The sequence below is a fragment of the Mus caroli genome, unplaced genomic scaffold (assembly GCF_978045245.1).
Source record: "Mus caroli unplaced genomic scaffold, Mus_caroli_1 scaffold_1, whole genome shotgun sequence".
Taxonomy (NCBI): Eukaryota; Metazoa; Chordata; class Mammalia; order Rodentia; family Muridae; genus Mus; species Mus caroli.
In genome coordinates, this window is record NW_028227256.1 from 61,379,316 (window position 1) to 61,393,391 (window position 14,076).

Consider the following 14,076-nt stretch of genomic DNA (forward strand, 5'->3'; position numbering starts at 1 on the left):
ACAGAGAAACCCTGTCTCAAAAAACCAAACCACAAAAAAAAAAAAAAAAAAAAAAAAAAAGAGTAGAACACTGGGAATTAATCTGGTTGAGAATTTACCTCCAAAAAAAGAACTAGAACACAAATTCACTGTAAAGAACAAAAAAATTTTACTAAAGCTGTAAGAAGAGGTAGATATAAAGGGTTTTTGATACTCCTGGGGTTTTTAATTTCTAATTCTCATTCATCTTACCCCCCCTCGTGTATGTGTATGTGTGAATGTGTGTGTGTATGTGTGTGTATATAGATAGATAGATAGATAGATAGATAGATAGATAGATAGATAGATAGATAGATAGATACAACATATGAATATTAATGGGAAAAGGGTAACTGGTAAACAGATCAATAATAGTTATGAATAGATCAGTGATTTCTCTGTATTGAAAGTCAAAATCACAGATGACTTATTAAGCATTTATAACATTCCCTTCTTACACTAATTTCAGCTATGAATAAATAGTCCCACACATCCATCTACCCTGCAGGGGAAGCAGTGATGAATGAACCAGATGTTTGAAATGTCTCCTAGGGCACATCCCCCAAGGGAAACTCTAACCACCCATTCACTCTTTCATTCAAGAAACATTGTTGAAGTAGGGATGTTGAGTTCAATCCCCAGAACAGGAAAAAAAAATATTGAACATCTATTATGTGCCAGTTACTAGTGAAACAAGTTCAATAACATAAGCTTTGCCTTCAAAGATCTCATGGGATAAAGCATGTGAGCAAGTGAATGAATGTGTAATTAGAAATCTGATAGATAAAGAAATACATGTATGTGGTGGTTTAAATGGAAATGCTCCTCAGAGCCCCATCTATTTGACTATTTTGTTCCCAGTTGGTGAGACTGTTTAGGAAGGATTAGAAGGTGGCCTTGTTGGAATAGGTGCGGTCTTGGAGGAAGTGTGTCATTGTGGGTGGGCTTTGAGGTTTCAAACGCCCAAGGCAGGCCTAGTGTGTCTCTCTCTTCCTTCTGCTTATGGATCTGGATGTAGAACTCTCAGCTATTTCTCCAGCACAATGCCTGTCTGCATGCTGTCGTCTTCCCCACCATGATGATAATGGACCAAACCTCTGAAACTGTCAGCCAGCCCCATATTAAATGCCTCCTTTGAAAAAGAGTTGCTGCAGTCATGGTGTCTCTTCTCAGCAACAGAACAGACACTGTCAGTCGGCTACTGCTCTAGTGCCATGCCTACCTGCCTGCTACCATATTCTTTGTCATGATGATCATGAATTCTACTACTCTTTGGAACTGTGAGCTCCAAATTAAATGTTTTCTCTTATAAGTTGCCTTAGTCATGGTGTCTCTTCACAGCAATAAGAAAGTAACTAAGACATTGTCCATATAGAATTAAGACATTGTACGTCTCAGAGGCACTGGTGAATTACATGATTTCCTATTTTGTTTTGGAGACATTTGTGCCATTCATGTTGTTGAGGCTCTTAAAGAGAAATATTTAAGATTTCAATTGTTTTATTGGTCCTTAAATTTTACTAAATTAGATGAAAAGTCCCTTGTCTTCATTTTGATTGTGGAAGTAACCAAGAAAATAAACTGACTCAAAACAGACAAGTTTCAATTTTGACACCATATAGAACATTTGCTATGTCAGGGAATGGTTCTAGATATTAACTTTTAGACTACTCAATATTTAAAAAAGAATGAAGCAAATTAAGTAGTATGTGTGAAGTCACATATCATTAAGATAGGGGCAGGGAGCAAGACAAAGTGATTCCAAAAAACCGATGTATGTATGATGTCAAGTTGCAATTTTAAGCTGTATGAGAAAAGCCTCAATAAAACTTCAGACCCACTTGGTGGAAATATTGGGAGGATATGACAGTGTTGACTCTTTGAAAAACAAACCTTTTGAGTATAAAGGAACAGTTTTACGTACCAAAAGGAGGAAGTAAGGGATGCCATGGCAGGCTTCTCAAGATGCTTTGTAACAATCCAGGAAAGAGATGAAGGTTGGTATGGACCAGGCTCATGTGTACCCAGATATCCTTAAGGTGCCAAGGAGGTTTCCTTTTGGGTGAGATGTGGAACAAAGATAGGTTCTATCAGTGAGCCAACATTTTAACCTCACTAAGTAAGACAGGAAAGGCTAAATCTACGTGATGAAACAACCACTGTATTTTGAACAGATTGAATTTAAAGTCTAGTAACCATTTGTTGTACCTTAGATGGTCCCAGCTCTGCTTGTGGTTCTTTGGGGCCTTTGGCTACTGTCCTACTGCTGCTGGACAACTGACCTCTTGCAGTAGACCCAATAGCACTCTGTCTTATGCCCAGGTGACGCATCTTGAAAGAGTTGGACATCCACATAAAATAGAAGTTGGTATGCATCACTGAGATGGAGGGAGAGTGGTGTAAGCATGCTTTTGACTGAATCCTGACCTGTCCTTTTCTTCAATGTCCTGAGATTCTGCTAAGAAAATAGTACGGAGGCTTTTCCCTCAAGTTCTGCCTCCTGGGAGAACATAAGCTAAGACAATATCTAAGAGAATAGATGTGTTGGGGTTGGGGGGAGGGTGTTGTTTAAATGAGCCACAGTTTGGGAGAGTGATTATGTAAGATGAAAGCTTAAGTGTTGTGAACATAGATACCAAAGGCATGATGGGCAATGGGTGCCATCGTGATACTGGTTGACAATACCAAAGAATGAAGGAAAAGCAGACAGTTTGAATATTTTGGTCCCTGTGAGAGCAGAGACAATAAGTTCTATTCACTGTTGTCCCTCCAATTTCTAGAAAAGTACATGGTACAAAGTTGGTGTTCAACAGAGAATTTTAACTTGAATGAAGTAGATTGTCCTGGCCTTGGGGTTAGATAGGAAAGAAAATCAAGCCATAGAAGTGATGAATTGGAATAGGCAGGTTCAAGGAACTTGAACCCCATGAAGTTTGTGAAAATTAGGTCTAACAGCAGAAGCAAGAGAGGAAAATAACAGAAAAAGGAAGCTGTGGTTAGAGAAAAGCTCTCAAGTACACTTTCTGCTTGAAGCCTTTTATACTCATCTCAGGGGATGTTCCCCCCTCCTGCGCCTCTTTGAAGATACTGCATCTTTTACTGTGTCAAGTTCTATCCACATGGCCTACTTTCATCACTTTCTTCACCCCTAATATGGACCTTATCTTCCAAGAGACTGAATTTGAAAAATAGAGGTGACTTCAAGTCCCAGACACACAAATTGTGTGTTTGAAAGTTTAGCATTCCTGGTTTATGTCTAAGATGTACAGACTGAAGCTAAAGCAGGGTATACATGAGGAGGCTGGGTTTCAAATTAGATGGTGCCCAAAAGTACAGCAAAATAACTTGCCTTGTATGAATGAGTTCACCTGGGTACAGAGGTCACTAGACAGAAAACAACATGACTTAAGTGTTTGAGTCCCACTGGTCTGATAGTATGATCCAGGTGGAAAAGACCAGACAGGCCTGCTTTAGAAGGCACTTTAGAATTTGACAAAATGTGGAAAAAAAAATAAGGCCTAAATAGAGGTCAATGTGAATAAAAGGGAAAGGTGCACAAAACAAACAAACAAAAACCCCAAGGTTAAAAGTTTGTCAAGTGTCTTAGTTTGTTTCCTATTGTTGTGATAAATACTGCCTCCAAACCAACTTGGAACAGAAAGGGTTTATTTCAGCTTACAACTTCCAGGTCAATAGTTCAACAAAGAGAAGGCAGGAATTCAAGGCAGGAACTGAAGCCCAGGCCATAGAGGAATGTTGTTTAATGGCTTGCTCTCCAATGGCTTGTTCAGGTTGCTTTTTTATACAGTCCAGGGCTACCTGAGTAGGAGTGACACTGCCCACAGTGGGCTGCCGCCTCCCCTTCCCGTCAATCATTAATCAAGAAAATGTTGTATTCTCAGTTGAGGTTCCTTCTTCCCAGATTCTAGCTTGTGTTAAGCTGACAATAAAACAAAACAAATGATCCCAAAGGGTATTATGGCATGGACAGGCAATTGTAAGATGTTAGGATTATCTATAAGGCCAGAGTAAGAAAAATATCAGGATGATGACAAACCTAAATGCTTAAAAAACGTTTGACATAAGAACAAGAAACCCAAATAAAGTTAGTAGTAGCCAACACTTTTATGAATTCAAGACATGTGAAACACTGTGCTTAGTACACCTTAATTACCTTATTTCAGCTTCACAACAGCATTATGATGTAGGTGCTACTTTATTTTACAGATGGGGAGACTGAGTCACAAGAGTAAGCAATTTACCCAGTGTCATTAGCTAAGTGGCTGAACTAGTACAACGAATCAAATGTTTGTGTTCACACTGAAATCTTACCCACCAACATCTTACTCAGCTTGCTTTCTTATATAGCCTAGTACTATGTGCCTAGGAGTGGAACCGCCCACAGTAGGCTGGACACTCCCACATCAATCATTAATTAAGAATATGCCCCCAAAACATGCCCACAGAGCAAGCAGTCTGATCGAGGCAATTCCTCAGCTGAGACTCTCTTACCAGGTATGTCTAGGTTTGTGTTACAGTGACAAAAAACTAACCAGTATAATAACCTTAAAGACTTATTTAACATGTCTTTGCCTGCATATATGTATTTATATGCATCATGTGTGTGCCTGGTGCCCATAGAAGCCATAAGAGAATGAGGAGTAAAATCCTGAGTGTATGTATTGTTGACAGGAGCACAGCCATATCAAGGACACCAAGACCTCAGATCCATGGGAACGGCAAGGCCTTCCCCTTGTCCTAGGTATGGATAGTCACTGACAAACGGCTGTCATTTAGCTAAGACCAGTACATGCAGAAAGTAGCTGCTGCAACTTCCTCATGCCTATGACTGTAGCCCCAGACTGCTCCCCTACAGCCCCCCTCTTTTGTGCTGTATATAATAAATGTGCTGTGCCCCAGCTGTTGGTGGTACATCTTCATCCAAGCACAGACCTAACCCATCCCAGATTTTCATTCCGTGTGCCCATCATTTCTTCATTTCCTGTCACCCCACTCAGGTCAACTGTAAAGTTGTACAGGTTGAGGGAGAAGAGAGCACAAGATCCCCTGGGACTGCAGCTACAGGCTGTTGCAAGCTGTCATGTGGGCACTAGAAAGGAACCTGGTTCCTCTGCAATTGCTCTTAATTGCTGACACATCTTTCCACCCAATCAGTACTGTTACAAAAGGAACCTGAGAGTTCTTGACCTCTTTCACATTGTGAAGCTGCATGGAGAAGATGCCCACTTGCACTCCCAACGATGGACACATTCAGAGCCTGCCCATACTGGTAGTTTGCTCTCAGACTTCCAGATTCTAGAACTGGGAGAAACTTGTTTACAAGCTGCTAAGTCTAAATGCTTTATTATAACAAGCCATGCTCACTAAGAGTCAGGATTTGAACCCAAAGATGTTTATATATATATATATATATATAAATAAATCTGGAATCATACAGAAACTCATTGTTTGTTCAATGAACATTTAGTGAGCCCTGCTGTATTCTAGGCATCATGTTCCTGGGGGTGGGAAAGAAGGGAAGCAGGCAGTTAAAAGGTAGAGGGACTCGTGCTCTAGAAACACGCTACAAGAAGAATGGACAAAGAATCACAGGAGTGAAGAATCAGAAGAGACAGTGATAGTCTACTTCTTGGTAAGAGTAAAGCATTCTGGGGAAAGAGGATGACAACAGCAAAGCCTGGAGGTAAGAGCCTGACCTAGGAGGGAAAGCGGGAGAAGAGCCTGCAAATAAAGAGACTAGTAAATACGGCTAGGGAACAGAAAGTAAAGGAGACAGATGGAGGAGGGACAAGAGACAAGTCCAGAGAATGGTGCTAAAGCCAGTGTTGATGAAGCAAAAGGAAAGCCACTTGCAGGGCTTTAGGAAGGGCAGTGACCTAACTGAATCTGTGTGTCATTACAATTCAATTGACAACAGACTGGCAAATAGACTGGAGTGAGGCAGGGGCAGTTTTAGAGGATGGTGGGTAGTGGCCACTGAAGGACTCCAGGCAAGAGTAGGCAGCTTAAAGACTGGTGGAGAAGGCATGGGGACACAGCTCATACACCCAAGTTTTCAGGAAGCAGGCAATCCAGGGGAGCCTAATTGGTATCAGAAGTGGACTCGGCTCCTAATGTATCTGAATGATGACCCTGACTGAGCTAAGGGCCGTGGGAGGAAGGTTAGGAGGGGATATGAGAACTCCACACTGAGCATCTAGCAAACGGACCTGGAGCAGAGGCTGCTGGGAAGAGGAATTCAGAGTCCCAGGGTGAGACCTAACTAAGACTGGAGTGTCTGAGAAAAGGCATTTGAAGCCAGTAAAAGAGGATGAGACCACCTAGGGCGAGAGATTACAGTAGGGTTGTGGAGGATCCGGGCTCAGGCGATTCCAGCACAGGAGTTAGATAAAGGAGAATCTAGTTGTTGAGGAGTAGGGTTAAAAGGAAAACTGGCAAGTGAAGAGGGGGGAGAGTGTTTGGAAGAGTCAAACAGCATCAAATGCTAGGATGGTCTTGTAAATGCAAGATGCAAAACTACATAGACAGGAAGACTGTGACAATTCAGAGCCACTGCAAATGGAGAGAGGCAGTAAGAGACCTGTGGAACTCGGAAAGGAGCTTAAGGAGGAAGTTTCTATATTTTATTTATTGCCCACACATACTACTGTGATGTAAGTGCTGAGGTCAAAGGACAACTTATGGGAGCTGGTTCTCTCCTTCTCCCACGTGGGTTCTCGCAATTGACCTTAGATTATCTAGCTTGGTGGCAAGGGCCTTTATTCATCTCACCAATGCCACAAGAGTCTTCTTAAAGAGAGGAAGAGACGTTAGCATGTTCTGGTTAGAAACAACAGGAAAATTAAGCTACTCTTCAGTATAATGTCCTTGGGAAAGCGGGCACGGCTAGGACACACAGAATGAAGGCAAGCTCAGTGTTACAAAACGTCAGCAAGGGCTGGCGTCCAGCAGGAACAAAACTATAGGAAGAAGGCTGAACGGCACAACAACAACAAAAGGTGAAGAGCTGGTAAGGGGCAACTCAGAGAGCAGTTGCGGTAGCTTTGAGGCTACGGAAGTCACACTGTCAAGTTCTGGGGTGCAAAAGGTGGAAGCTGCGCCGCAGCCGCGTGCCACCGCTGCAGAAAGGGCTGAGAAAAGTCAGCACAGGATGTCGCGGGTAGGTAGGGTGAGGGTCTGTTTCAAGTGTTGATAGCAGCATGGCTGATCATTTCTCCAGCCTCAGAGGGAGGACGGTACCCAGTACCTAGGGGCTCTGGCTGGCCGCAAAGCGGAGCTGAATGCCCACATGCCACGTGTGCCATAGCTTTCTTCCCAGCAAAGAACCAGCTCCGGCTCCGTGCAGATAGTTCTCGGCAGACTCCCCTGGCCGGTAGCCGGCGTCTGCAACCTTCCAGCGCCGCCCGCGCGGCTCTGGGCCCTCGCGGCGCGTCAAAGTTCCCGGGCGGTCTGCTTCCGCCGCAGGATCAGACCGCGCGGGGGTTTCCAGCAAGTCCCCGCCACCCCGGGAATCCCCCCTCCGCCCCAAATCTGGCTACACACAAACCCCGCTTCCTCCAAATCTCCTCAGCTGGCGTCCGAAGCCTCCACCCGCCACAGTGAGGCTCGGACCGTGCCTCCAGAACTGGTCTCAACCCGCCTACACCCGCCTTCCCCGGCCAACCCCTTCGCAGCGCCGGGAAGAAGCCGAAGGCCTTCGGCAGGTTCCGCCAGTAGCGCGGGGGCGGGGCCTGTCGAGCGGCTCCGGGTCGAGCTCGGCTGTTTCCGTGAGTGGCCGCTGCGCACTCGGCACTGGGCGGCGCTGGCTGGCTCCCTGGCTGCGGCTCCTCAGTCGGCGGCGGCTGCTGCTGCCTGTGGCCCGGGCGGCTGGGAGAAGCGGAGTGTTGGTGAGTGACGCGGCGGAGGTGTAGTTTGACGCGGTGTGTTACGTGGGGGAGAGAATAAAACTCCAGCGAGATCCGGGCCGCGAACGAAAGCAGTGACGGAGGAGCTTGTACCACCGGTAAGAGGAGCAGGAGGAGGAGGCAGGAGCCGGAGAGAGCCGGGGGGACAGAGGGGGGCCGGGGAGGCGCCGGACACCCGCGCTCGGGGCCTTCCCCTCGCAGGAGGGGCCGCGGTAAAGATGGAGCCTCCGCCCGAGCCCCACAACACCGCCGCCGCTCGCAGCGAACAAAGAATAATGGCGGCGGACTGGAGCCAGCGGCGGCCGGGCGGCAGCGACTCTGCCTGCAGCCAGCGGCGGCGCTCATGGCGGGGGGCGGCCGGGCCGGGGCGGGGTGCGAGCGAGCGGGCGGCCGGCCGCGGCAAGCTGGCGCCCGCGTTCCCGCCGCCGGGCCGGGCCGGGCCGAGCCGGGCGCGGAGCCTGAGCCGGAGCGGAGCGGAGCGGAGCCGCCCCGGGGGAGGCCGCCCGCCGCCGCCCCCCGTTCCTCGCCGCCGCCGCCCGCCTGCTCGCACGCTCGCTCGCCCCGGCTGTGCCGGGCTGGCCGCCCGGGCCGCCGCCTGGGTGCCCGTGGGGGGTGGAGGAGGAGGAGGAAGAAGAAGGAGACAGTTGAGGGCAGAGGAGGTGAAGGTGCTGCCGCCTTCGCGGCGGTGCCCGCTCGGCGAGCCGCAACGTCCGACCTGCTTTCCTCTACCGCTCTTTGTGTAATAAAGTTCGAAACCCAAGGTTTTCTCTGGTGCTGTATTTTATTCTTGCCCCTCTCCCCGGCTCCCACGCGGTCGGAGAAAATGCTGTTTTCTGCCCTAGGCTGTTTTAAGGGTTTGGGGTTTTTTGTTTTGGTTTGGTTTGGTTTATTTTTTACTATTTCCCTCACCCCTCGGCTTTGAAGATGAAGAACGACTCAGTAGTCCGGGGAATGCATTCTTTTGGGAAGAAAAGAGGTGCTAAGAAAACATATGTGTAATAACTTTTTGCAGAAACTGTTGGGATCTTGTAAAAGGGAAGCTGGTGCTTGAAAACAGTTTCGGTTTTAACCCTTTCCAATAAGATAATGATCACTTGAGGTCAATCATTCTGAAACCCTTAGAAACGAATATTAGCGGAGGTACTTTTCGTTTTCTATCATTTGAAGGGAGGCAGTTTTGCCAAGGTTTTTTGAGTCATCCGTATCTCCCCTTAGCCTCTGCCATGCGCCTCACACGCTTGTGTCTAAACTTTAATGGAGGATTGATATAATTCTCACTCTAAAAATAGTTATTGAAACTATCCATTATTTGTATATTGCCGTAGATAATCCCAGTCTCAGATTGATGGCAGTTTAAGCCAGCAGGGGTTGTGGTGTTCCTTTTTTTCCTTCACCTAGAACATCTGCAAAGGGGACTGTCAAAAGTCATTGACACCTTAAAGATCGAAAGACATTTTTAAAGGGCATTGCAGTATGACCTATTTAAACCTGCCATATCTTCTCAAAGTTAAGAGTTTGATCCTAGCCTCAGTTTGCATCACATCTGCCTTCAAAAGATCTAGCACAAGATACCTTTGGGCCATCTATTGAAATCTTGTGCCCCGATGGTCATTTCCCAATTGAAAAGCAAAGCCCAAAATTTTAGTTGATTTGAAAGGTGCACAGTTTTTTTTTTTTTTTTTTGGGGGGGGTGTTGTTTCCTTCTTTCTTTCTTTTACAAAACAACCAGTTACTGTACCATTGAATTGTGATTGGTCCATACAAGGCTTTTGGTTAGGAATAAATATTGATTGGTAATAGAACCATTGTGTTTGATTTTTTTCTATGCATGGGGACTCTGAAACTTGACAAGTTACATTGCTAGTCTTTAGCACTTCAATTTGCAATTGTTAAGAAAATTAAGATGCAATAGAAGGAGTGGTTTCCATAGGGTTGAGAAGATGATTTTGTTTCCACACAGTGAAGACTGTATACATGGTAATGTTGATGATAAAATAGTTCTTTCAAAAGATTTTCTACAAGCCAATAGAGATGATATATGAAGATGATTCTTCCCCTGTGAGAATAAAAAAAATTCCTATGTGTCCTTTCTTCAGTGTTGACCAAAAGATACTTTAGGTTTTATTTATGGGATCTTTTATAGAGAATCAAATTGACTCTCAGCAATTGCAAGTGAAACTTGGAACACTTTTTGTGTGCATTAACTTTCAAGCATTCACCTGGAACCTGACAATAAATTACAATTCTCTCTTGCAGAGGTCAGTGAAAGTTCTAGCACTGTGTGTGTCCCACTTCCTCCTTCCTCTCCTTTAGTTGTTTATTTTTGATGGACCTATGCATTTTAGAAAGCTAATGAATTATTTACAATAACTTACCTAATGAATAATAAGTGAGCATTCCTTTGGAATTTAAAACTAGTGTTAAACACTTTTGAACAGAATTTCACACAAGGGCCTGAAGAAACAGACTATAATATTCTTTTTTCCTACCCTCAGATACTCATAGGGATTTTAGTTTTCTTAGAGAAATAGTTTTGTCACTTGTAAAGCCCTTGGGTTTGTTGTTGTTTTGTAAATCTCATATGCCTTTTTTAAAACAGTAGAGAACATTGTTTGCTTGTGACAGTGCTTACACGATATAAAATGTTAATTATAAACAGATACGTTAGCAGATACAGCCATATAAACTCACCTGTTATACATTCGTGTGAACATCTTTCTTGCTGAATTACTTCTAGTGGTAGCTTTATTATTTTGAATAAATAGAGCTCAAATCTTAGCTTAAGAATATAATAGATATCAGAAAATAGATAATTACAGCAGTTTATTCCTCATGTATGTGTGAACTTGATTGCCCTGCTGAATACTTGACAGTAGTCACTGGTGATGTGAATAGTTAACACTTACAGTGATAGGCAGTACATTGAAAGAGCATCTATCTGGTTTGGGAAATCACGAGTGTGGGTTTGAAACCTAGCACTGCTAGTCTTGTCACATGCCTGTATTTGGGGAGTTTTGTGACCATGGGACACTGTCTGCTATCCCTGCCTCAGTTTCTTCACTTGTAAAGTTAAAATAATAGCATATACTCCTGGAGGTTTTGAGATAAATAGAAAGTACTTTTCCTAGGGTGGGTTTAACTGTTCATCTTAGTTTTTACCTCTTACCTTTGGGACTTCCTACAGATGTCATAATCTCTCCAAACTTACTGTGTTTAATATAGTTGGCCAGAAAGACCAACAAATCAAGGAGAGATTTTACTGGTTTTATGCTTAAGGAACTGTTGGGAACAGTTATTTGTCATTAGAAAACAATCAAAGGACAGAGAACACTCTTGGTGAGCTGAAAAGGAGTCTTTGTATTTTCAGTTTTGTGTTTTAATTATTCGTGTGGTTATAGTGTAAAACACAAGTTATAGCAACATATCCTATATTCTGTGTCACCCACTGTTGCCCACATGTTTTAGAGATGCTCTATCCATATACAAGTAAACATGTATGTGTATCGTCCTCTTTATACAAACAATATCATACTATACAATCTGTCTTCAATTCTGTCCTCCCTTACCTGTTTGACACTCATTTCCCAGGCTACTTATAATGACTTAGCAATTGGTTTGTATAAGCATGTAAAGACCTTTTTAAAAAAGATCTTTAAATTGTATGTGTATATGTGTATGAATTGTATGTTTGAGTGTATGAATGGGCACAGTGTCTGTGTAGGAGCCCAAGATGGTCAGAAGAGGACATCGGATCCCCTGGAACTGCACTTGTGAGCCACCATGTGGATGTTGGAACAGAACCTGGGTCTTCTGCAAGAGCACTTAACCACTGGGCTGTCTCTCCAACCTGAACCTTTTAAAAGAAGCATGTATATAGGGGTATACTTAAATTTATTAACCTTTTAGTAAGCTGATTCTATTTCTAGGTCATGCACGGCCTTTTAAATTGTAATGCCACCAAGCTTGGTATTAGTTCATGCCTTTAATCCCAGCACTTGGGGCAAAGGCTGCTGGATCTCTAAATTCAAGGCCAGCCTTGTTTTACAAAGTAAGTTCCAGCAAGGGCTACATGGCGAAACCTAGTCTCAAACACAAACTTTATTTAAGTAACACTCATCTGAGTGAAAAGGAATGGACTAGTTAATAAGTGGAAGTTGAGGTTTAATTTAAACTGCCTTATTTTTAGCTCCACTTTATAAAGCTTTAGTTAGAAGATTTCGATGTATATAGGAATAAGCAAACTATGAGTTTAGAAGGACTGACTTTGCTTCATTAAAATTCTTACCAAGCTGAACTTTCAATTACTATTTTGACCAAAAAAAAGTGTTGGAAGTTTTCTCTACTGGTGAAAAACAAAAAACAAAAAAAGAATGGTTAATTTAGTCCAGTGTTTTGTTTGAGAGGGAGAATGGCTCTTTTCTGTTTATTTTGGTTGTTTGAGGAGGGTCTGGATGTGTAGTCTGGTCTATCCTAGAACTCATTATGTAGCGTAGACTGGCCTCAGACTTGAAGTCATTTTGCCCTAGCTTGTAGCCTTTTGAGGACTGAGGTTACAGTTTTGTTTTTAAACATTTCTTGGTGTAATTTATCAGTGAGTTTTGTATTTCTTGCTCAAATAGAAAACAAGTCGGTTGGCACACGTCTATCTCCTGGGAATCACACTGTACTGCTGCCTTTTTGAATTGTTGAAAGCTCTTAGTCAGTCAGCTGGACTATGTAAAATGCATTTCAGCCCCAGCACTGAACAAGTCTCAGTAGCTCTTTGTTTCTTTATTGGCTATTCAAAGCAGCTTAAAGCTATAGTAGGCTTTAAGTATACATGCTACAGATTTTCCAAACAGTGCATGCCACTGTTTTCTTTTAGTTATTAAATAAAGCTGTCACAATAGAGTGAGTTGTTTGTATGGTTAAAGGCTTAAGTTGAGAATGACAATGTTGTGGTCATGCAGGTTACAGTTTTACAAGACTACTCTTACTGCTCTTTGGAGCTTTTCTTAGTATTATAAAATATTAACATGCTGCTTTTACCTGCTGCATAATTAAAGGTGTACACAAAGCATTTGTATAGATTTGGTAAGAATAGGGTAGATAATTGAAGTTTATAACGGCAGGTGACTTGTGGGTATTTGCAAGCTATCAGCAAGGTAAATGGTTTCTTGATGTCTTTGGGTCTTCCTTCAGTTTAGTATTTTGTTCAAATCATTGGGGTTTTTTGTTTGTTTGTTTTTTCTAGACTGGGCTTCTCTGTGTAGCCCTAACTGTCCTGGAACTTGTACTGTATGCAGAACAGGCTGGCCTTGAATTCAGAGATCACCTGTGTCTGCTTCCCAGATGTTGGGATTAAAGGCATAGCTGATGTAGAATAATTGTTTTATACACACACAGATGCTGAGTTTATTTTATAAATGTGGGTTTTAAAGTTTGAGGGTAGCCATTTAGTTTTCTCCGTCACTCAGATTGTATTTCTTCCCTTAATATGAGCACACTCTTGTCTCAGGTCCTGACTTTGTTTAGCTTATGTTCTCTTTTCTTAATTCTTCCAGACTAGTTCATTTAAAATATATTTTATTATTATTTTGTCTAGATTTTTGGTTATCTATTGGGTTACCTAAATTGCCTTTCATATTCTCCTTCACTTTAGGAGATGAACTTAATCTATAATTTCTGCACACATTAGATAGTCTAGCCGTGAGAAATTGTTCAGAACTAAGTACTTAAGTCTTGAGGCTATTTACATAAATATCAAGGCAATAGTTGGGAGTGATCACGTGACTCAATGAGAGCACTTGACTATATGAACAAGACCCTAAATAGATGAAAGCAAGGTTTGTGAGGAGGTGATCTAGGGGATTTATAGAGCATGTTTGTTCTAAAAGGAGAAAAGATTGATACTTTGGTTCAAGAAGAGTGAGCTGAGTGGGAAGATAAAATGGCCACTTCCTGTTCCTGGGGTAAAGGGTGTGTCTTAATGTTGACTAATACCAGTAGGAATGGAAATTTCTTTCCCAAACATTAATGGGTCCTCTTTGAAACTGAGATGTATTCAATGGCTTGTAGTTGTAGCCTAGTAACCTGGTGATTCGCATGTGAGATTCTGGTTGTGATTATGATATAGATGTAACAAGCAGTGTTT

At 43.0% G+C, this 14,076-nt stretch overlaps 1 protein-coding gene across 6 annotated transcripts in view; it reads left to right on the top strand.

Annotated features, from left to right (window-relative positions):
• The first annotated feature begins 7,825 nt into the window (after positions 1 to 7,825).
• The window catches only part of Creb1 (cAMP responsive element binding protein 1), a 71,213-nt gene continuing 64,962 nt past the window's right edge, over positions 7,826 to 14,076 (top strand). The window contains exon 1 of one of the 6 annotated variants that reach the window (XM_029474406.2): positions 7,826 to 8,041. The gene's annotated coding sequence lies outside the window, so the exon portion shown is untranslated. The remainder of the gene's footprint in view (positions 8,042 to 14,076) is intronic. The other 5 variants (XM_029474413.2, XM_029474401.2, XM_029474398.2 and 2 more) reach the window with 5 other exon arrangements.